General features: G+C 42.5%; 1 protein-coding gene across 2 annotated transcripts in view; it reads left to right on the top strand.

Moving 5' to 3' along the window:
• The first annotated feature begins 312 nt into the window (after positions 1-312).
• ERC2 (ELKS/RAB6-interacting/CAST family member 2) overlaps positions 313-24,249 on the top strand; it is a 961,347-nt gene continuing 937,410 nt past the window's right edge. Inside the window, exon 1 of one of the 2 annotated variants that reach the window (XM_029242971.1) lies at positions 313-513. The gene's annotated coding sequence lies outside the window, so the exon portion shown is untranslated. The remainder of the gene's footprint in view (positions 514-24,249) is intronic. The other variant, XR_003796722.1, reaches the window with a different exon arrangement.

The raw sequence follows: 24,249 nt of genomic DNA, 5'->3' as shown, positions 1-24,249 counted from the left end.
CGAGATGCTCCGAGACAGCGGCCTCCTGGGAGGAGGCATTACGAAGACCCCCGCGCCTGAACCCCGCCCCGGCCGGGCGCTCTCTGCTGCCCCCCGCGGAGGTGGCCGCGTCCCAGCCCCGGCCCCCCCCACCCCCCCAGCAGCTCCTCGGGAATGCTGGGAATGTGAGTCAGGGGAGCGGCGAGCGAGCGAGCGCGCCGAGCGGCCGGGCGGGGGGCCCGGCGGAGCGCAGTTCTGGCAGCGCCCGAGAGAGCGCGAGTCTCGAGACTGCGGCGGGTGCCGCCCCCTCGGCCGTCGGCCCCGCCCGGCCCGGCGCCCGGCCTCGGCCCTCGGAACGGCGCCTTTCCTCCTTCCCTCCCCCCGCTCCCTCCCTGCTCCTCCTCCTCCTCCCGCTCCTGCTCTCTCGGGCTTCAGCTCCGGTGCCGGCTCCGGCTCCTCCCGGCCGCCCGGGGCCAAGGCGACAAGAGGTTGTAAAAATCCTTGTGGGACGGCCCCGGGGCGAGCATCGGAAAGGTGAGACGTCGACGCCGGGGCCGCTGGGCGCTCGGCTCCCTCGGGGCGCCCGTGCCCGGGCATCCCTCGTGCCGGGTCCCCCTCACTCGTGGGGAGCTGCAATGCGTTATCGGGGGGAGCCGAGGGGTGAACCACCCGCCTCCACCAGGGCTTGCTGGGGCGGGGGAAAGAATGGGGCGGCCTAAGGGCGGATTTGTCTCGATGTAGAAACCCCCGGATTGGAACAAGTGCACGGCTTCCTCCGGCGCGCGGGGGCCGCTCGCTCGCCCCGGCGGCCCGGACCACCTCCCGCAGTCCCTCTCCTGCAGCCACCCTCATTGCTATTGCCTTTCTTCTTTCCATCTCCCCCTCTTTCGCCTGGCTTTCCCCCTCTTGCCTTGAAGGGTGGGGTGTTGGCAGGGGCAAGGGTCTCAGGGAATTCCCAAGCAGAACAAAGTAGAGAAAGGTGGAGCCTCAGACTAGGGGGTGGGGTACCTAGCTGCTTCGGTGGGCTCCGAGGGCAGCGGTTTAAAACAAACAAACAAACAAAAAAGCCGTGTCAGAGAACATGAAGCGGATTTATTGGGGAGGGGTAGAGGGTGGTGGTATATGCAAACGATTACGATGTGAAATTCAACTGAACGACATTCCTTCCCTCGCCTTTCCCATCTTCGAATTATACAAGAAAAGCGATACTTATAGGATTGTACCTATTCATTTTATTTATTTTTTTTATTACTGTCGGAGCCTTTGAAAGATCATCTTAGGACAGTGAAGATTAAGGGCTGCTTTGGTGCGGGATAATAAAACAGCGCTCGTAAACTACGATCGGCCCTGCCTTATTTATTTTGTACTTAAGGGTCTCTGTTCTCCTTGCGCGAGAGGGAGGGTCCGCTCTGTTACAAGAGGATCGATTTTAGGCGGCTACCTGCCTTTGCTGGATGAAAGGCAGTTTACTCCCGGAGCGGTGAATTGTCAGCTCCTTCTGTGATTGACAGCCACACCTACCACTTAGGTGGGCAGAATGGGGACCGCTGGAATCTCAGGAGCCAATCAATGCTCGAGAGAGGAGGGCAGTTCCCACTGTCAGGGTTAGTTTCCTGGTTGGCTTTTTAAATCAGTGGTTTTACTTAACCATTGGTTTATACCAGGTATGAGGCTCCAGCTGTGAGAGGCAGACAAGCGAGAAGAAAACTCTTCGAAAATGGGCTTAGAAGCAAGTATGCTTGACTTGTATTTGTCACCCCCAACCCTTTTTTTAGTTGTAGTAGTTGGGGATGCTCAGGCCGTTGGCTTAAAAATGAAAATGAAATGAATCTGTGTAAAGAATGAAATGGGAGAAGGTGTTGGGGGTTAGAATTGTCCACCTATTTCTCTAGAATTGCAGGCTCCTTTATAAGAGATACCATTTACTCTTGAGGTATCTGGAAAAGGGTGTGGTGCTTTGTCTCCTATGGTCACTCTTGTCCTTGTAAAGTCACATTGTTTCTCAGTATACAGTACTTGGCTCTTGGCTCTATTGGGTGGATTTTTAAGATATTTTTGAAGCAGGCAAGCATGCTTTATTTGGATTACCACGAATAGATTCTTTTAGTTTTTGACAGTATAACCCAACTTCTGAAGTGAAGGCTGCCTTCTTCACTTCCAGTTTGGATGCCAGTTTGGAGGTGGCAGTGGGGTCAAGCCAGATCGTTTCTGGAGGGTAGAAGAGTTTGCGTTTAAGGTGAATTTGCTTTTAAGGTGAGCCATCTTGTCGGTCTGCTTCTGTGCTTTAATGAAAGCCTTGTACAGTTTGGGGGTGGTGGTGTGTGGATTGTGATGGAAGCATGGCTTTCACCAGCAAGATCTTCAAGGGTGGATGGATTGTGGGCGGAAGGAGCAGATCCTTCTCAATTCTCTATTAGTGAAAGGCTAATTTTTCAATACTCTTGTCACTGAATTCAGTGGAAAAATTACTGGTTGAACCAGAGAGCTGTCACCTTATAGAAGTTGTACCTGGATGTGAATATAAAGCTGTGCATTCAGCATTTCATGAACAGATTGTGAGCCAGCGTATACTGATTAGGATGGTCTTCATGTAGGAGACAGGTTTGTCAAGGTAGTATTATTACTATTATCATTATTATTGTTATTGCATATGCTAGCACTTTGGGGAGTACTTTACATGTATTTTCTTTTTTAAACCCTGCAAAGCCCCTATGAGGTAGGTAGGACTATTATTATCCTCAAATTATAGATAAGGAAACTAAAAGGAATTAAGTATCTTGCCACAGTTTAGTGTGAGAGTGAGAACTTGAGCCCAGGTTTCTCTGACCCAGAGCCCATGACCTTGGACATGGCCTTGAATTCAAATTTTGGTTGTGCAGTCTGCATGTGTCCAGTCTGCAGTGTGGGCTCTTCTGGCTTACATAGGGTCTATTCTGTTAAGAGTTCACTGCCATATTGATGGTCTTTGCACTGTCCTATTTGCCTTGCCACTTTGAAAGCTGTTGCCTCCACCAACAGGCAATTTAAGTAATTTTGTGTATTATATATTTCCCGTATGTCAGTTTTGGCCCAAAGGAAATTTGGTTTCAAACTTAACGGTGACTTAAAAAAAGGTAAAACAGAATAGAATGCACACTCTTCCATTTTTCTTGATATCTTAAATTTCCACTTGGAGTTCTGAATAGGTCTTAGTTGAATACATGCTCTTTTCATCCAATTGGCTTGTTTTCTTATTTTGTTTTTGCTAAAGGATAGGAATTTTATTTTCTCTTCCACTTACAAAGAGATTCTTTTTCATTAGTGATTAAATATAATTATATTTAAAATGATTCTATTAAAACAATATTGCTCTCTTGCTTTATTATGCTGCAAAACCCACAGACTTAAGCCTATCAGTGTCTTCTTCCCATTGAAGAAACTCAGTGGTCATGGTTGGTCAAAACAGGTATCCTGAAAAGTGAGTTTAGATGAATGGTGTTGGAGTCCAGAAATTCACCTCAACAGATAGTCTTTGATTTTGGTGGCGTTGACTTTGTACAATCAACATTTTTGTTTGTTTTACTGGGACTTGCTTTAACCCCTTTTATCAGCTCAGAAGTTAACATTTTGGCTGTCACATGGGAGACCTACCTGCCAGCCAGCAGTTCAGTTTTAGCAATGTTTATGTTATTCCTTGATACTTTATTGTGATTTTCCTTATTTTAGGAAGATAGTAGAACAAAAGGGGAATAGAAAAGCATTGATATTAATGATAATGTAGGTCTCATAAATTTAAAACAGTTGATCAAAAGATAGAAATCATTAGGTGTACCAAAGGCAGAGATGCTTTAACTGGTTCTTTCTTACCAGAAGAAAAAGAACAAAATGAATGATTATGTAATAAATGTGAAATTATATCAAATGGTAAAAAATAAATTAGTCAACATTTGCTGCATAACAAAACTCCCGGACTTACAGCAACAGGTATTTATTCTTGGGACTTCCCTGGTGGTCCAGTGGTTAAGAATCCACCTTCCAATGCAGGGGACGTGGGTTCGATCCCTGGTCGGGGAACTAAGATCCCATATGCCATGGGGCAGCTACCTACTGAGCCCTCATATTCTGGAGCCTGTGCACCACAACTAGAGAAAAGCGCACCACAACTAGAGAAAACCGCACCACAACTAGAGAAAAGCCCACGCGCCACAACAAAGAGCCCACATGCTGCAATGAAGATCCCGTGTGCTGCAACTAAGACCCGACGCAGCCAGATAAATAAATAAATAAATATTTTTTAAAAAGAAAAGAGGGATCTTCTTAAAAAACAAACAAACAAACAAAAAAACAGGTATTTAGTCTCACCCTCATGAGTCTGTCGGTTGACTGTTATTTGGCTCATCTAGGTTGGGCTCCTTGTGGTGGCTCTGCTATAAGCTGTAAGTTGGATTCTGATCTGCTCCACCTGCGTTTGGGGCCCAGGCTGAAGGGATAGCAGCTACTTGGAGCATGCTCTTATCACGGCAGATCACTGTATTCAAGAGCCTTGCCAAGTTGCACAAGCTAATGTCATTTCCACTAACAGTGTTTTTGGATATACCAAGTCACATGGGGAAGCCCAACATCCATGGGTAAAAGTAGACTCTGCCCATAGTTGGGGAGGGAATATTTGATGAACTATAATCTGAACTCCTACAATGTGTAAGAAGTATGGTGTTTTCATAGAATTTTGTAATTTTTCTTCTCATTCTTGGGGAATGCAGTCTTCATCCCCTCACTCCTATCCCTGGCTTTATGACATATAAACCTAGTGTTTTACTTGTGCATTTCAGGAATATACTATGTTTGATTCTAGAGGACTGACTGTAAAACAGGTATGAATATATACATGAGTGTATACGTGAATTACTTAAATGATCAAGGCACTATTTATTAGAACCTACTGTGTTTGAGGCACTGTGCTCAATGGAGTGAGGAGCTCAAGAATTTTTGTCTGACGTGAGTCCCGTTACCATAGAACTTATTAGGAGTAGGTGTCAGGAAAGAATTCTTGGATGAAATGGCATTTTCCTGGACCTTGAAGCAGTGACAGTTTTAGAGGTACAGATAGAGCAGTGGATATAGTAGAAGTGTAAGGAGCACATCTGGTTATAATGAGTTATTCCATTTGGCTAGAGGGTAAGACGCGTGCATAATAATAACAATAATAATTATAATAATAGCAATAACTATAGCTTAACTTTTATCGAGCAGTTAACTACGTGCTGTGTACTCTGCTTAGCACTTTACGTAAAGTATATAATTTAATATTGGGGTAGACATTGCTGATTGCCTATCCAGTATTCATTCTCTCCTTTCTAACTAAAAGAACTCCAATTTTGTTTGGGATGGGGGTATGCGCATCTCACGCTCCCAAACTCCGTTACGTGAATGGCCACGAGATTCAGGTCTTAATGATGCAAGTGGATGTTGTTGGATGGGGGCCTTCCTTAAAGCTTAGTGAGGAGGACACACTTGGCTGGTATACCCCAGCAGCATTTGACCGCTTTTTGCTTCTTGCTGCTGGGAAAATGGGCACAATGCCTTGAGGCGCAGCCTCGAACTACAACAACAAAGATAAGACCATGTATTAAAAACGACAAAGCTGGAACCTGGAAGGCTGTTGGTCTTGATTGACATTGTTGAGCCATAGTAACAGCCTAGACTGCCTTCCCCTGTACTTCTTGTTGCTTAAAACAAATAACCTCCTTACTTGTAAGCCACTATTTGTTACTTGTAATCAAACATAATCCTCGCTGATACATACCTTCTCAAGAACCTTTCAAAGTAGATGCCATCATACCTATTTTAAAGGTGAGAACATCAAAAATCAGATTAAGGCATTTGCACAAGATCTAGGATTCATCACTATGTCATTTTGACTTTCAGGGCCATCATCCTGCCTTTGGCTGGGCAAATACAGCCACAGAAGAGATAGTGCTGGAAAAGTAGTTTGGGGTAAAATTGAGGAGGCAACTGGATTCCAGGCTGAAAAGTCTGAGTTTTAGTTCTGGGCTAACGAGTACAGTTGGCCCTCAGTATATACGGGTTCTGCATCTGGAGGGTTGACTGTAAGGGACTTGAGCATCCTTGGATTTTGCTATCCATGGTCATTTTGGGAGCCAAACCCCTGCAGATACTGAGGGACAACTGTGTAAGATGATTTGGAAAAGACAGAGACTGGAGGTTGGAAGATCATTGAGGCTTAAATACGTGACACCAGTGCTTTAGTGTGAATGAAAGTGGAGGAGAAGCTGGGCACAAAGGTGAGCTGGGAACGTGAGAAGAGAATGGAACTGAGTGAACACAAATCATAGTTGGCTGCTTACCTGTAATCTTCTGAGAACAAAAATGAAAGTCTCCTGAAGGTTAGTGTTAATTTCTACTAATGGCTTCACATTTACCAGGAAGTAGCGAATGAGTAATGTAGAGAATTGTTAATGGGATGTGAATCATTATTTAGTGCAATAGGTGGGGACTTCTACTTCTTGTCTGTATCATTTACTGAACCCTTGATGACCTTGTATGACATGATTTTGGTCTGGGTCTGGCTCCATTGTGCCAAAGGTAGCAGAGATGAAGGGTATGGCCAGAGAGTGGTGAACATTACAACAAATTCTGTCAGTGGACTTATTTCCACATCTGCTAATCATTCTGGAGCTTTTTTAGGGGTGGGGCAGGGTCAATTTAACTTCCTGGGCCTCCTTTTTTTCTCCTGTCTCTCTACTTTTTTAATCTGTAAAATAAAGGATTTGGTTTACATTAGCGGTTTTCAAATGTTTTTCAGCTGTAGAAACTTTTGTTTCCTGAAAAAAAACTTGTCTGGACCCTGAGTATATTTACAGAAAAAAGCAGAGCTGCTCTGAAAATTCAGGGTCCAGGTTTGTGTAGTCTGGTATGTCTTTATGTTGAGGCCACTGATCTGAAATGATCCCTACACATTCTCCCAGGTCCAGGATTATGTGAATCTTAGAGCTGTCCAGATGTTTTATTGGAGCATCCTCTTTAACAAATCCCTTTGTTATTCCACAGCTTGCTGTGTTTTAGTATCATCCAGGGTAGAGGTTGTTAATGTTCGCCACAGCTACTTTTTCTCCAGGTGTATGTTGTGTTACCTCTATGCTAGAACATTTAATTTCCAGTGTGAGACCATCCAGTACTCTTTTCTGCTGTGGTGATCATGCAAGCACCTGTTGAGATGGAGCCTCCATCTGCCAGGGTCCCTGAGTCACTAAATGAGCAAAGCTTCCAGTCAACTGGCATTGGACATACAATGTGACCGAGAAATACCTTTGTTGTTTTAAGCCATTGAGATTTTGTGATTGTTTATGCAGCACTTTTTAAAAAGCTTATCTTTACTGATCATCTTTTAGCACATCTGGTAAACTTTAACTTACTTTTTAAGTGTCTTCTGGATCAACCTGAGGTCTGGCCAACTTGTCCTTACTTTGTGCTTAGGAAAGTAGGAGGTAGCATCTACATTAGCTGTCCATGTAGGTCTCTGTACTCATAGATTCTATGAATTGGAATACTTATGCTTAATTACATTTGCTGTCATGTTAAAAAAAAGTCCAAAGATATATTGTGTAGTGCACCTTACTTTAAAAAAAAAGCCTTTAATTTAATGTCCTGTTGCTTTTTAAGGTAGTAGAACCTCAGTGGTTTGGGGAAGAATAATTGTTATCAGTTACCATAATAATGGCTACTATAGCTTGAGGACTCATTCATTGATTTGTGTAATATTTATTGAGCATCTACTATGTGATAGGTACTGGTGGTATAGGGGTGAACCATAGATAGTTCCTCACTTGGAGCTTACACCCTAATTGGGGGTTGTGGAAAAGTTTGCTCTGTTCTATGAAGGACACCAGTTATGAGCATTTACTATGTGCTAGGTGCTTTATATCCCTCATTTCATAATACCCATAAAGGTAGGTATATTATCCCCATTTTATAGATGAGGAAACTGAGGCTCAAAGAATTTGATAAACTCTATGAAGGCAAGAGCTTTTGCCTTTTGCTGTATCCTCCAGTGCTTAGAAGAATCTTTGACACATAGTAGCTGCTGAATAAATATTTGTTGATTGAATAAATGAGCAGAGGAACTTGCTTAAAATTAATGCCATGTCAGAACCGGAACTTGGTTGGGTGAACCCACATCTGCTTGACTCTCAGGCTGTTAAATTATCAGTGGGCATAGCAGGAGCAGTGTGTTTACACACAGTTACAACAGAAGCAACAACTGAGCCCCACCAGTGTCAATGCCAAAGGCACCAGCAAGAGCCAGATTGTCTCTCTTTTATGGCTAGGGCCGAGTCCTCTGCATGATTTGCTACTCACTGTGTCTCAGCTGGGGAAACTCGAGGCCACTACCTCACTGACTTAATTGCTGATGTAATTGGTCACCCCTCTCTTGGGCCAGTTCAACTTCTGCTCTATCCGGATTTCCTTAGCACTTGGCTGGCCCTGTTTCCCAGGTCTGTGCCTCAAGTTCTGCTTTTAGCATTTTGTGCATTTCTTCTCCACTTTCATTTTCCAGATTTGTTGCTTTGAAGTTCCAGGAAATCTCTAGTTGCTGGCACCTAGTGGGCACTCAACAAAATTAAAAAAAAAAAAAAAAAGGGAGAGAGAGAGAGAGAAGGAAAGGAAGGCAGCCAGCACTTTCAGGAAAGAACTGTGATTACTTTTTCCTGGGAGTCAATCGTGAGATTGCAGCCCCAGCAGATGAGTATGGGTTGGGTTGGAGGGCATCCCTGGGGTACACCTATAGATGGAAGGCCAGTGGCAATGTTCATAGATGCCTTATACCAGCAGCTTTACTTTGCTGTGGTTTGTTCTTCAAATTCTACATTTCGCTCACTTAATTCTCTTGTATGTGTGCAGTATGTGCACGCACGTGTATGTGTATGCATGGGGGGAGTCTAATTCTTTCTTCCTGCCTTACAGCTTTCCACCCCTAAAGGTAGTTGTCATTCTGTGATTTCAGAATGTGAATGAATTACAGGCAGCAAAGTGCATTCTCTGTAAGTGTATTAAGAGCAAACTATTAATTCAAGGCAATTTCTTAGTGGCTCAGAAGACAAGAGCTTGAATGGGAATTGAGCAATGTGTTCTTTAAGAATATGCTCAGATCCTTATGCAAACTGTGAGAGGCTTTCCCCTAAAACAGTATGGCTAATTATAGCAAAAAAGGGCAGGGTTTTATGTAAGGAATTATACTGAGTTGTGCACTGTAGTTACTAGTTCTTTTGTAGCAGATTTCTCTAAAACAAGATGGGTGTGGTCAGGGTGGGAAGTTCATCTTCTGTGGGCCCAAGGTGATTGAAGGTAGGGGCCCAAGGTGATTTGGGGTCTGGGAGCTGCTCTGAGGGTGGAGAACAACACTCTGAAGGCGGAAGGTTGAGTGGCTCTGTAAGATGTGAGGTTGGTCTGATCCATGGTTATTTTCTTAGTGACACCGGTAGGCACCAAACTCCTACCGAGATGACTTCCTTATTCCTGGTTTAAGTCAGATTAGCCATGCTGCATTCCTGCCAGCTGGCTGCAAGCTAACTGCCATCCCTGGAGGAGCAAGACTGTGGTTCAAAGATCAGGATCCTAGTGGAGCAGCGTTGTTGATCCTTTTCCACATTTGGCTCTCAGGAGAGGGCTTCAGATGTGTTTTCTTTCTGTCTGGTGATGTGTGCTTTTTGTTCCTTCTGGGTAAAATTCTCCCTGCTTCCTTCCCCCCACCCGCTTTGGTTCTCTAGCCATCTTGTTTCTGAAACCTCTCCATGGGGGGAAGCAGGAGGTTACATAGTGAATTGGATGATAGCTTGGTATTCTTAGGAGCTCGTTGAAAATAGGTCCTGTTTGATGCTGGGTGGATATAAAGGCACTGGAGTTTCAGTGACTGCTGTTCATCAGGCTTGCAAGCACAGAGCAGTTAGTAGGGGTACATAAGGGAAATTCTTTACCTTTTTTTGTTAAGTCTGAGAAAGTACTATCTTTTCATACAGAGCCTTCAAACACATTGAGGGGACATCCTTAAAATCAGCAACATGAATAGCTGCTTAGAATAACTTCCGAGCAGATTTTTTTTTTTTGGTGGTACGCGGGCCTCTCACTGCCGTGGCCTCTCCCGTTGCGGAGCACAGGCTCCGGACATGCAGGCTCAGCGACCATGGCTCATGGGCCCAGCCGCTCCGCGGCATGTGGGATCTTCCCGGACTGGGGCACGAACCCGTGTCCCCTGCATCGGCAGGCGGACTCTCAACCACTGCGCCACCAGGTAATTCCCCCCCACCCCCAAGCAGATTCTTTTGGATATAGAGATGTGAGCACTGACCTGCAAGTCAAGAGACCTAAATTCCATTTCTGGCTTTACCACTAGCTTTCTACTTATTTCTCCGTTTCTTAATATATATCAAAACCATCTGGCTCTTTTCCAGGTCTAAAATGATTTTTTTTTTTTTACAACAGGTTTTTCATGCAAAGGATCAGCTAAGTAACTGTCATTTTATAAGCTATTTTATCCTGGAAAACAAGAATGTCCGGTGTGCTTTCATGATGGACATTATTAACAAAGAGTTAAGCCATTATATTATATTTTCACTATATATATGTGTGCTTACTTCATGGCAGCTCTCTGCTGGCACTGGGGATGCAGTTGTAAACAGAGCAGAGTTGTAAATAGGTGATTTTGGGGGGCTCAGGGATTGTAGCCTCTAGGGGGGCACCAAACAAGTAAGCAGGCTACTGTAATGGAAGCTCTTCTGGCAGAACACCCAGGCTGTCCTCCTCTAGGAGGACGGGGGAGATTCATGGATGAAGGATGGAGATAGGCTTCTAGAAGAAGGTAACACCTAAGGGGAGGTAGAACACTAAGAGGACCTGGCTGGGGTAAGCTTGGTTTTTTGTTTTGTTTTTTTAAACATCCTTCCCCTATCACATTTTTTTGAGTCTTTATTGAATTTGTTACAATATTGCTTCTTTTCTATGTTTTGGGTTTTTGGCTGCGAGGCATGTGGGATCTTAGCTCTCCGACCAGGGATCGAACCCACAGCCCCTGCTGGAAAGCGAGCTCAACCACTGGACCATGAGGGAAGTCCCTGGGCTTGGTTTTGATGGTACAAATAACAGGGGGAACAGTCCAGGTCCAAAGGTGAGCAAGAGAATGGAAGGTTGGGGGTTTGGGGAGATGAAAGTAGACCTGAGGAGATGGAGTTTAGCTTGGCTGGGGGTGGGGGTTTGTGAGAGAGGCCAGGGAGAGTAATAGGCATGAAGACCCTGTGATCCACTAAGGAGATGAAGTTCAAGCTTAACTGTCAAAGGGTTTCAGTAGGGGACTGACACAACCAGAGATGCTGAATTCTCTTTATTCTTCTTTCATTCCACTTTCGTGGCAATAACTACCTGCTTTTGGTGTTTGTGGGAGTATGGAGTTTGAAATTGGGGTAAGGGAGTAGCAGGATGACCTGGAAAACAATAGAAAGATTATGAATATGGTCTTGGGAATCCTAGCAGTGCCCATTCTGATTTCATTGACCAAACACACTTTATGCAGCCTTAATAACTTTAAAAGACCATTTTCCAGGTGAAGATGCTCCTGATAAAAGATCTGTAGTTGGACTCCATGCTGTTTGTTGGTTTTGAGCATCTCTCTGAATGTCGTCTGGGACCAGGTCCTTTTCAGTGAGTTTTGAGCAAAGCACAGAGTATGGATCTTGTTTTAAAATGTTTGCAAATGTTTGCAGTTAATGGGTGCAATTAAACTGACTTTGTTAGACCAATAGAAAGCAATAAAGTAATTCATAGTGTACAATTTCTGAGAGTGGCGTGAGAATGCTCATGAATGAAAATGGTTTAATTATTCTGTGAAGCGTACAAGATTGAGAGTTATGTGCTGAAACTGCCTTCAGTGCCCCATGTATACCAGCTGCCTATGGCTTTACTTTTGTATGATTTTTGTACTCTAGATGGTAACACTGATAAACTGCCTTTCATACCTTAATCTTGACTTCTGTGCTTCAGCTTGTGAACCAACATTTTGAGCTACTATATTATGGCCTTACCTGATAACAAGTAGTTTTATTTCAGCAACATCACCATATTTGTATAGCAGAGTTCGTGTAATCATTTGAGTAGTTCTTTAATCTTCTCATTATTTTATAAAAAGTAAGTGGAAAATGAAAAAAATATAGGCAGTAATAAAGGAGAAATATGAGCCTCATAAACATAATGTAATTGAGGCAAAGATGGAAACCATTTAAACATGCCCAATATAGATGGTGTTTACTCAGTCAGATGCTTTGGACTTAAGGTGGCCAACTCTATATAGTTGTGAGGGATAAGAATGAAGTTAAAGGCTATGGACATATGAAATTTAAAAAAAAAGCTTTGTGGATTATGATAAAGATCAAGATGTAATTTGGATTTTGTCACTTATTTGTCTTGGGGTACAGAGCTTCCCTTTTTAACATATAAGTGTAGTAAACTTTTGTTTGTTCAGCTTTACAAAAACGTATATTAAGAAAGGCATTTTCTGCAAAAGTAGTGGATAGAAATTGAACTTCTCACCAGTCTTATTTAGGAGAGTCTGCCATCATCAGTAGCATATTCCTTTGATAGGCTAAGCGGCATAGGTGGTCATTGTGCTTAATAAAATTCTCTGTGTATTTTGGTGAACCAGTAAAGAGAAACCAAAGAAAATAAAATGGTACTTAGCAAAGGATGCACCTCAATGGATTTTCATGATTCCATGGTTTCATTTGGTAGAAAAAGACTAAATGCATCTTAGTCCTCATCACATGCCTTAGTGATGCTATGATGGTACATTTGGAGCCAAAGAGAAAGAAGGGTAAGAATTAAGATTTGTGTACAATTAACCCCACAGCCCTCTAATTCCCCTGGTCAGGAGGGTATGATGGTGATCTGTCTGCCTTGGAGGATCTAACTGTTATTTGGGAGCTTGTTTAACTTTCTTTGTGGGCTCTGCCCACTTCTAAGCAGAGGATTGAGTTGGATGCAAACTTTCGGTTCCTTTTCATGCCTCTTGTGGTTAAATGGTGAATGTTAAATCATGGGAGATGTTGATGTAAAAGAAAAGAATATGTATATTTTTAAATATATGTATAACTGAATCACTTTACTGTACACCTGAAACTAACACAACTTTGTAAATCAACTATATTTCAATAAAAATAACATGGGAGGTGTTAATCAGGTAGGAGATGGGAAAGAATAGCTCTTGGGTTTCTAACCTCTTCCTGAAACTGAGACACAGTTTATCAAAAGGGCAAATAACTATTGGACCAGAAGTTCAAGAAACTCATATTAAGTACCTACTATATGTCAGACACTGTGCTAAGAACATGCAAGAATGATCTCATTTAATCTTGACAGTAACCCCATGATCCAAATATTATTTCTCATGATGAGGAAATTAACATTTAGAGAAGTTAAGAAACTTGCCTGGGTGTCTTAGTTTAGCTTCTCCCAGAATTAGAACCTGAGACAAGTATTCTAGTACAAGGAATTGTTTGGGACATACAGGGAACGCCAGTAGGTGAACAAGGATATGAGACAGTGGGGAGAAGGCAGCCAATACATAGGACATTATTCAGTAAGTTACTTCAGTGGCGACTGGAGTTTAATCGCACAAGGAAACTCTGGAGATAGTGTAACACACCTGCCTCTGGATGGTCTCATGTGAGGGGTGAGGAAGCAGGGGTATGTAACCACCAGCTCCTGTCAGTTGTTTTTTGTTTTCTTTTTGAAAATTTATTTTTATTTTTTATTGTGGTAAAATATATATAACATTTATCATTTAAACCATTTTTAAGTGTACAGTTCTGTGGTATTAAGTTCACTCACAATATTGTGCAATCATAATCACTCTCCATCTCCAGAATTTTTGCATCATCTCAAACTGAAGCTCTGTGCCCATTAAACAATGACTCCCATCCCCTCCTGCCCCCAGCCCTTGACAACCGCTATTCTACTTTCCGTCTCTATGAATTTGATTATTCTAGGTACATTATACGAGTGGAATCATACAATATTTGTCCTTTTGTGTCTGGCTTACATCTCTTAGCATAATGGTTTCAAGATTCATCCATGATGTAGCATGCATCAGAGTTTCCTTCCTTTTTACGGATGAATGATATTCCATTGTATTTATATACCACATTTTGTTTATCCGTTCATCCGCTGATGGACATTTGGTTTGTTTCTACATTTTTGCTATTGTGAATAATGCATCTATGAACATTGGTGGATCCATATTTCTGTCAGTTGTTTCTGAGAATGGTTAATTCCCTGGCAGTTCCATCCCCGACCTTGCAAAAGCAGAGTAGTTTTCCAAGGTTCAAAAGAAATCCTCAGCAGAGATGCTGATATTGGCAGTGTGAAGTCCTTTGGGGCACTCTAAAATGTTCAAGTCAGAGGGACATCAGTAGGGCGCTTAAGAGCATTTCCTCACATGGTCTTTACCCAAGTAAATAGAGAAGCTAGGATTTGAATCTTGGACTCTTGCCTCAAAGCCCATGCTTTTAACTGCTCTACACTGAGTACTACAGTATGGAGATTTGAAGATGAATGAGCCATGGTTATTGCCTTCAAGGACCTATCAGGGTTGAATCATCTGTTTTGCAAAAGGCTCCAGGGAAGACAGTGGCATCACATGGAGCAATCTGGAACTCACAGGGCCACTGTAAGATGGAATCACACGTAGCAGACGTACGGGTTCCCTTTCTCCTGACACCCTGTGGTGAGGCATGCTTGGGCCGGGCACGACTGGACTCTTCATGGGGCTGTGCTCCAGGATAGGCACTCACACACGTGCTGACCACTGGAGTCATGAGTTCCAGCCCACGCCCATTGATGCTTCCTGGCGTTCACTTGAGCTGTTTGTGCAACTATTGATACGTCACCTCAACAGGGGTTATCCTTCTATGAGCTTTTCTGACGACTGTCTTCATCTTGATGTCCAAGCATCAGAAGCAGCTATTTGTTAGGAAAGAAATTAGGGCCCAGGAATTATAAAGAGAATACATTTGGAGGCAGTTAAAATGGTTGGTTATGTGTATCTGTGTTTGAAAAGACATCATTTACAAGTGGTTTGCATTTATCTAGAAACCTAACACGAGATATTTTGTCCCTGAAAGGATGACATTACCTAGACTGGTGTTGTGGCAAAAGAAGAAAAAAATGAGAGGTCAGTCAGTGAGAAAATGCTGCCCTATATTCTAACCTAAATGTTAAATATTTTGTTTTAGTACTACATTTGTGGGAGCTGGGTGTGTTAGTCAGATATTGCTAGGGTATGCTGAGATAACAACTCCAAAGCTCAGTGGCCTCCTTCTCTCTCATGGGTTGTGCATGGTTCTATTCCACCTTGTCTTTATTCTGGCACTCAGGCTGAAGGAGTCGTCCCTTCCTTGGATGAGCCATTCTCATGGTAGAGAAGAAAACAGCTATGGTTTACTCACAAGATGGCTCTTAGAGCTTCTGTTTGGATATGGCATGTGTTGCTTCAACTCACATTGCATTCTGCAAAACAAGTCACATGGCCAAGCCTTATGACAGTGGGGCAGGAAGGATTCTCCTCTCATGGGAGGGAGAGACTATAGGGATGAGCTGACTACAGAGGGACAGTGAATATTTTGAACAAATGAGGCAATTTACTGCACTGGCTAAAATTGTGCTCTCGTGCAAATTGCTTAGCAACCTTTTTAACCATCTAATCTTTTTAGATTCATCGTAACATGTTTAATATTGTTTTTCTCCTTTTTCTCATAAGGAAGACACATATTGTACGTAAGGGACTAGTTCTCTTCCTGGGATCCATGTAAAACCACCCATGTAGCTAGTATTATTATTCCTAATAATTCAGTCGTTACTGTCTTTCAAGAACTAATCATAGAGTTTGAAGGAAACATTGAGACTCAAAATTTGAATGCCTTTTATAGTCATGTGAAATTAATAGGGAACAAAGGACTAATTATTAACAACATGATGATCATCCTTTAAGAAAATAATACAATGTGTCTGTAGTTAATATTGATGATGAGGGTTGTTGTACTGAGTGTTTATCACGCCTCAGGCACTGTGCTGAGCACTTACACTTTCTTTGATTTAGTCATGACTCGCCTTATTTTCGCGAAGTAGCTGTTGTTACTCCTGAGGCCATTGTTAACTTACTGAGGTACTTACTAAGGCTCAGAGAGGTTTGTTAGCTAGCTCAAGGTTAAACAGATAAAAAAATGTGAGTTTCAGGACTCAAACCTAGTATATGTTTAATCACTTAACCAAGGTTTCTCCCAGTTAGATGAGATCCCTTTAAAAGAAGATAATTTCTCATAGAACCCCAGGTATGCTTAAATTATTGTTATTGTAATGATACTTTTAACTGTATAAACATAAAGCTGGTGAGGTTTTTTTTTTCTAAGCTCCTACACCTTTATAAAACTTAAATCAATTTAGAAATTAAGTACACGTCATATTACTAATTCAAATTAACAACATTAATTTAACCAGATTAACTAAATTGCTGCTTGTAACTGGAATATGATGCCAACTATTCCGGGCCGGTTCTTTGGCAGTCAGCTGGTCTACCCTGCTGTGTGCTGGGTGATGACTCAATTCTCCCACCGTATTCACAATATTCAACTTGTGCGAAACTTGGCTTCATGCTGAGGAGCTTGATGTCCCTTACCTTTCACTGGGTGAGAACACATCATTTAGATTCCCAGGTCCATCTTTTTTCCTTTCTCTTTGGCGCATAGTGATTCCTTAGGGTACAGCTTGTTGCTCAAGCTCAATGGGCATGGCTGCCGTGATGATCAAAAATATCCTTACACTATTTGTTTTCAGATTCTTGAAATAAAAACAACCTTAATTTCTCACAAGGCTTGTAAATTCTTTAATATATGCGACTGCGGATCTGCCTCCCTCCTCCTTAGTTTTTGCTCAGGTTAAAAAACTGGATTTTCTCTCTCTGGTACTACTCTGTCTTTCTTTTATAGGACTCTCTCCATCTGAGACCACACCCTATTACTACCAGAAAGGGTCTCATCTATTTCCAATGTTCACAATACCTGGTAGCCATGCACAATAACTGGAGTTGCTTGTGTAAACCTGAATAAAGGGGCTATTGTTTTCCTTTGAAATGGAGGAACTTGAGTCCCTGGAAGGTCAGAAACAATACTACAGATTTGTTCTCGAAATATTTGTTAAATAGATTGAAACCATGTCCCGTAATTTCCCTTTTAATATATTTTGCTGGATAAGCCTACACTTATCCATGCACTAAGAGATTTAATTCAGTCACTTGATGACTTAATGTAGTTATTGACTCTTATTCACTATAATTTCAGTTGTTATAGTGGTTACTGAATACTATTCAGCGCCCTGAACCTGGCCTTTGCTAAAGTCTCATGTGACTCCTCCATGATGATCAGTCATATTTTTCAGAGACCCCAGAGTTAGGATATAACATTTATTCTTTATCTTCTTTCCAGAATGCATAGACGAATGCTTGTCTCATTTGCACATTTAAGCCATTTCCCTTCTCTTATTATTGATTGTGTGTGTGTGTGTATGTGTGTGTGTGTGTTTGGAATAACTTACAATCTTTTTTTTTAAAATAAATTTATTTATTTTTGGCTGCATTGGGTCTTCGTTGCTGCATGTGGGCTTCCTCTAGTTGCAGTGAGCAGGGCCTACTCTTGGTTGCGATGCGTGGGCTTCTCACTGTGGTGGCTTCTCTTGTTGTGGAGCACGGGCTCTAGGTGCACGGGCTTCAGTAGTTGTGGCTCGCAGGCTCTAGAGCGCAGGCTCAGTAGTTTTGGCGCACGGGCTTAGTTGCTCCGTGGCATGTGGGATCTTCCTGGACCAGGGCTCGAACCTGTGTCCCCTGCATTGGCAGGCGGATTCTTAACCACTGCGCCACCAGGGAAGCCCCAGCTTACAATCTTTGCTAAAATTTTTCCTTGTGTATATGATTATGTGTATATTCTTTTCTAGTAAAGGGCTATTTAAACATAATCTGTACGTGTTGATTTTAAATGTAGAGAATTTTTGTGTGATTGGAGTTTTAGGGGCAAAGGGGTAGAGTTGTTATTCTTCTACCTTTCTATCATTTTCTCTGAAACATCTGTTAGTTGACAGATTGAGGATTTTTTTAGTGTAAGACCCAATAATTCCTGAATTTTTTTTGTAAGTACACTATAGCTAGAGCTTTGCCAATTGACATTTTACCTTTGCAGATTAAAGGAAATGCACAGGTGTTTCAAAAACGAATCAGAAACCTTATTTATCTGTTCATTGCAACTAGCTTAATTTGTTACATTTATGAAACTTTATGAGGCAGTGAATAATGTTGTTATAATCAGCTTATTATATTAACCATAATTTAAAAAAAATTTGATTTAGCATCTCAAATTATTTTTTTACTTTTACTGGTTGTTGTTTGGCATTTTGTTGTATTTTAAACGTGTGGATTTAGCTGTGTAGTAGCTAGTGGTCTATTCCTTTAACAAAAGTTTTTAGGTGCTTCAGATTTTAAATTTAATCCCTTAGAATAAACTGATAGTGTTTGAAATTAAAACAGAAGGTGTCAATGGAAAGTACAATTAACTAATACTTGGTGTACAGAGTCCTTACCTTGCAGTATAAGATATAGTCAATCTCTTCACTTAAGCACCTTACCATAAAATATAGCCAAGGCAGCTGAACATGTAATCATGCTAAATCTGCACATGGAAAACAGTAATTATAAAATGAGTTTGGGGGGACTAAAGGAGAGAGTAGTGATATGTGGATGAGTATGTTTAAGCTGCAGAGACCTTCTTGGAGAATGATGGAAAAGCATTTTTGAAAATCTCTGCTACCTGAAGCTGGACTTTTTTCCCCCTGATTCATATCATTGTGGTATTTAAAGAGGAAATGGCTTATTATTAGGACTTCAATACCTACATATGTATGATATTCTAGCCTGCAGACAATGAGAAAATGTCTATTTTTCTTTCCAGTTTTAAAAAATGGTTGATGTCTTGAGCATTTTTGAATAGAGGGCTGAGTTTGACTCAGGAGTCTGACAAAGCAAGCTTAGTGGACTGAGAGAATTCTAAGACAACTTTCAGGTTTAAAACGACTGTGCCCTGTTCTGGTAGCCTTGGGCGTATTAAAGTCAGCTTTTACTGAGCATTAGCTGTGTGCTGGGCATTGTACTAATTACTTTTCTTCTATTGTCTTATTTAATCTTTTCCAAATCACTATGGAAAGTACCACAATTATACTCATTTTACAAATGAGAAAAGTGAGGATTGGAGAAGTGAAGTAATTTGCTTAAGGCTACACATTAAGAAATTAAAGATATGACTCCAACCAGGTCTGATATTGAGCTCCCCTCTTTCCTTTTATAAAACACTATGTATCACCTCTCTGGCTACAATTACAAAATTATTGCATTAAATGCCATGGAAGTAATTTCAATCATATGATGAAAATGTCATAATATTACATATATTCTTTCAAATATTCAAAAACTGTTTTATGTATCTCCTGTGTACCCTTAGCTCTGGGCAGGAAGAGCACCTGCACAGGGCCTGAGGCTTTAGAGGGCCCACTCTGGCCCTCATCTGCCTGCACCTTCCCCATGGGGGAGGGGGAGTCTGCGGGACCAACAGGCCTGGGATCTCCCTGCTTAAGTGACCCTGAGTGGTCTTCCAAGGTCTGCTTGGGCTTCTTTGCCAGGCCTGTCCTCCTGAGGACAAACCATGCTACCACTGTGCACACTGTTAGGCCTAGAGTTGCTGAGGGGTACCTATTTGTGAAAGTATAGACCAGGTGTCAGGAAACTACTGCCTTTGGGCTAAGTCTGCCTAACACCTGTTTTTATAAATAAAGTTTTATTGGAACACACCCACACTCATTTGGTTATAAATTGTCTATGGCTGCTTTTGTGCTGAAGTGGCAGAGTGAGTAGTTGTTACAGATACCAAATAGCCCACAAAGCCTAAAATATTTACTATCTGGTCTTTTTTAGAAAAAGTTTGCCGGCCCCTGGTGTAGACAGAGCTAGCTTAGTGTGCAGGGTGCAGAATTCACATATGTGAGGCCCCTGGGGTGTGGTTGAGCCAGGAGCGGGGAGAGAAGGATGTTGGCTGGGGGAAGGCCTGCCTCTTGCCACCATGTTTTGGCCAGAGCTCTGAAGAGCCCAGGAATTCTAAGTTCAAAATTCACACCTCACCTTCTACATCTTTATATTTGTCAAGGTAGGAAGATAAAATGCATTTTATTTACCAGTTTGTTACCTCGATTTATAACTGTAAAATATATAGACATGTGGTACTTGGGCCTCTATTTGTACTCTAGACCTGGGCCCCATATATGTTAGAACAAAAGTTAAGCCCTGGGGTACAGTGTAAGGGTTTAAAGTAGGAAGGAAGAGAGACCCCAACAAATAATCACACAAATTAATATGGAATTATAATGTGTGGAAGTGCTTTTGGGTCATATATGGATGACTCAGAAACCTTGCTTCAAGTTTCACTTGTCCAAATTAAACCAAAAATGCTGGAACCCACCTGCCAACTTAGCTGGAAGTTCTAGGTCTTTCCACTAGGGCTCCTCCCGTCTTTCTCCACTTCTCCCCGTCTCCCTTCCTGACCCCTACCCCAGGATTTCACTGTCCTAAAGTGGGGGGAATATGGGTATAGATCCCACACCCAAGCCCAGAGATGTTCTGTCCAACACTTACACCACATGATTTCATCTTTGTGCCACAAGGTGTTTCTGTTGAGGCTGGTCTTCCTCAGATGAAAGATGCTGTGGGTCCCTCTGTGGTCCCCAGTATATGGTCCCACAAGGGAAGGCCAATCCAGTCTCCAAGTGGCCAAGCTCAGCCACTGGTGTGCCATGCGTGGTGCAGCAGATACTGTATCAGCACTCATGGCCTGTATTGGAATATGAGGACTTTTTCTTGGTCTCCACGTAGCACAGGCTGGAAGTGCCAGGGGAGCAGCCCTCTGCCAATGATGAATGGGTCCCTTGCCTTTACAGAGGTGCACCTATGAGGCAGGTTCTACACCGCCTCCCAGAACTCCTTCAGCAGCACTGAGCCCAGTTGTCCACAGCAGAAATTTCCTTGAAAATGCACCCTATATTCACTTCCTTCACTTCCTTGCCTTAGTACCAAACTCTCCCTTCAGTACTTCCTGGGATTACCTTCTAAATGAACCACCTGCACCCCAGTCCTTGTCGCATTGTCTTCTGCGGGAACCCTACTAGGATACGTGGACTTCCTCATGAGTTACAGCCCCACCCCATGCACAGCGTTGTGCCCCACTGCACAGGCTCCACTTGGCATGGCAGGGCCTCTAGGAGCTTCCTGCCTCACCTGCATGCTTTGTCCATACAAGCTTCTCCACAGCTCCTGGGTCACTTGTCTTGAGTCCCAGTCACCAGCCTGGACTCCCTCTTATCTTGAAGTAATTATTTCTGGAAACTCTAGTCTTGTTTGCAACCATATTCATTTCCTCCCACAGATCTCATTTACTCTGAATCCTGGACATCATGACTGGGGTGTCAATGACTTTCTTCCCTGAAGGCTCCAGAATCTTTTGTGCGTATCCATTCCTCTTCTTCATGGTTTCCTTTTTTTTTTTCAAACCAAGAATCTGAGGAGGGGCAGCCTTGATTGGGTTACAAAAGGCTTTCTTACACCTTACCTAGTGGATCCAGGCTACGTGGTCACCCTATTTAGCCTAAACAAGAGAGACACTTAGACAACCCTTGCAGGGCGATAAAGTCAGGTTCTCTTTTTTTAAAAAAAAAAAATTATTTATTTATTTGGCTGCTCCAGGTCTTAGTTGTGGCACGCGAGATCATCGTTGCCTCATGCAGGATCTTTAGTTGCGGCATGCGCAGCTTCTCTTATAAAACAAAAAATACCGTGTCTTTCATATTATAAGAAAAAGCATTATGCTTTGAGACAGCATAGCTGAAAGACTTGATTTGGATGGGATAGACCTTGTGAAGGATATGCTGTCAGATGCTGTGATCTAAAAGATGAAGAGGAATTAGCCTTGCAAAGAGAACAGCACATAGGAAGGCTCTGAGACAGGAAGATACTTGATGTGCTTGAGCAACAGAAAGAAGACCCAGGCAGTCAGTGAAGAAAGCAGCAGGAGAGGATGCTGGAACAAGAGCCTGTGTGGCCTCAGACCACGGGAAGGATTTTGGTCTTTGTCCAAAGAGCACTGGGAAACTTTGAAGGGTTTTAAGTGGGTAAGGGGAGACATTCTGTGATCAGAGTTGTTCCTTAAAATATTTAGTTTGGCTGGTGTGTGAGAAATAGAATGGAGGAGGATTAGAAAGTGGAGATACCTTAGGAGGATATGGGATAGCTTAGGCAAGTCTTGCTGGTGCAATAGGGTGGTGATAGTAGAAGTGGAAACAAGGAACAAACAGATCGAGAGAGATTTTGGAGGTAGAATTGATAGGATTTGGTGATGGACTTGAAGTAGGTGGTAAAGGAGAGCAAATTTTTATTTAAGATCTTTTATATGAGTAGAAGTAGTAACATTTAAATGCCTTTAGGGACAAATATGAAAAGAGGGAATCAGACTGTTAAAAGGTAAGAGGGAATGGAGGGGGCTGTGGCCAATGTGGAGGATGCATGCCCTTTCTCTAAGGGGCAGCTGCTGGTTGGTTCTGGCCAGTCGTTGCCATGTAGGGAAGTGGGCTTGACATTGTCAGATTTTCAGATGTTTCAGGAGAAGCCAGAGTCTGGATTTTTATGTGAAATGGCTGTCTCTATGTTGGCAACTAGATCAAAATTCTGAAGAACGCTGTGCTAGCCATGATACCACACATCTGTAGGCAGCATCTGGCTCCTGGCCACTTCTTGCTTAAGATCTATTCTACACCATGTCTTCCTCTAGAAAGGCTTTAGAATTAACTGTAATCTGTGACACAAAATATTTTAAAAGTTAGGGATGCCAATAGGAAAAAAAAGGTATGTTAAGTTGGGCTAAATCTTGGGAGATAGCGATGATCTCAGCTCACACAGTCTGTCAGCAGGGCTCAGGTGATGGGCTGAGGTTGAGATCTGTGGAAATAAACTTAACCTACTTTAGAGCAGAGAGCAGGAAGTGCTTTTTTCTTAAAATAGACGATTCTAGACCATGATAGTCTGAGATACTTGAGGTAGACAGGAATCAAGGCTCTTTCCACCTTTTTTTCCCCCTGAGCTACAGTTCGAGTCCCTTTTTTTTTTTTAATGCGGTACGCAGGCCTCTCACTGTTGTGGCCTCTCCCGTTGCGGAGCACAGGCTCCGGACGTGCAGGCTCAGCGGCCATGGCTCACGGGCCCAGCCGCTCCGCGGCATGTGGGATCTTCCCGGACCGGGGCACGAACCCGTGTCCCTTGCATTGGCAGGTGGACTCTCAACCACTGCGCCACCAGGGAAGCCCTCGAGTCCCTTTTAAGAGACCTTTTAAGAGAGTGAGTGAATGAGTGTTTATTTTACTTATGAATCCATATGTAATTAGAGAAAGTATTCATATAGGTTCATAAAACCTATAAGATTTTAAATTTTATTTTGCGTTTGAACCTTAAATAGAACCTACCCTTGGACTTCGAATTTTATTTACAAGGTGGTTTAAAGATGTGTAGTTAATTTCTTTGGTGTTATATTCAGCCATATTTGTCTGTTTCTGTGCACAGCTTAACCTAATTAATAATTTATCTTTCTTAAGACTGTACCTCACAAATATATAAACCCTTTTTAAGGGTTTATAAGAAAGCTCAATGATTGAGCCTATCTTGGCTTCATAATAATAATTAAAACAATAAGATCTTAACTGCTACCTCATTTCCTATAATGTATTTATAGGTGGGTGGAGAAGCATAGAAATGGTTTTCTTGAAGTCAGTAATGGGAAATAAGTGTCATTGCATTATTGATTGGTGAATAAAGTTGATCTTCTTGTTCTTTCTCAGAGATTCATTTTATAGCACTAAGAACTAAAACCAAATCAGGATGGATGAGAATTAGGAGACAACAACTAAAGAAAGCCTGAGTGTCAAAACAAGTACCCAAAAATATATCAGGGGGCTTCCCTGGTGGCGCAGTGGTAGAGAGTCCGCCTGCCGATGCAGGGAACACGGATTCATGCCCCGGTCCGGGAGGATCCCACATGCCGCAGAGCGGCTGGGCCCGTGAGCCATGGCCGCTGAGCCTGGGCGTCCGGAGCCTGTGCTCCGCAA

The sequence above is a fragment of the Monodon monoceros genome, unplaced genomic scaffold, assembly GCF_005190385.1.
Source record: "Monodon monoceros isolate NGI ecotype Baffin Bay Population unplaced genomic scaffold, NGI_Narwhal_1 Super_Scaffold_3, whole genome shotgun sequence".
NCBI lineage: Eukaryota > Metazoa > Chordata > Mammalia > Artiodactyla > Monodontidae > Monodon > Monodon monoceros.
Note: the sequence above shows the minus strand (reverse complement) of the source record. Positions and strands in the feature narration are given on the sequence as shown.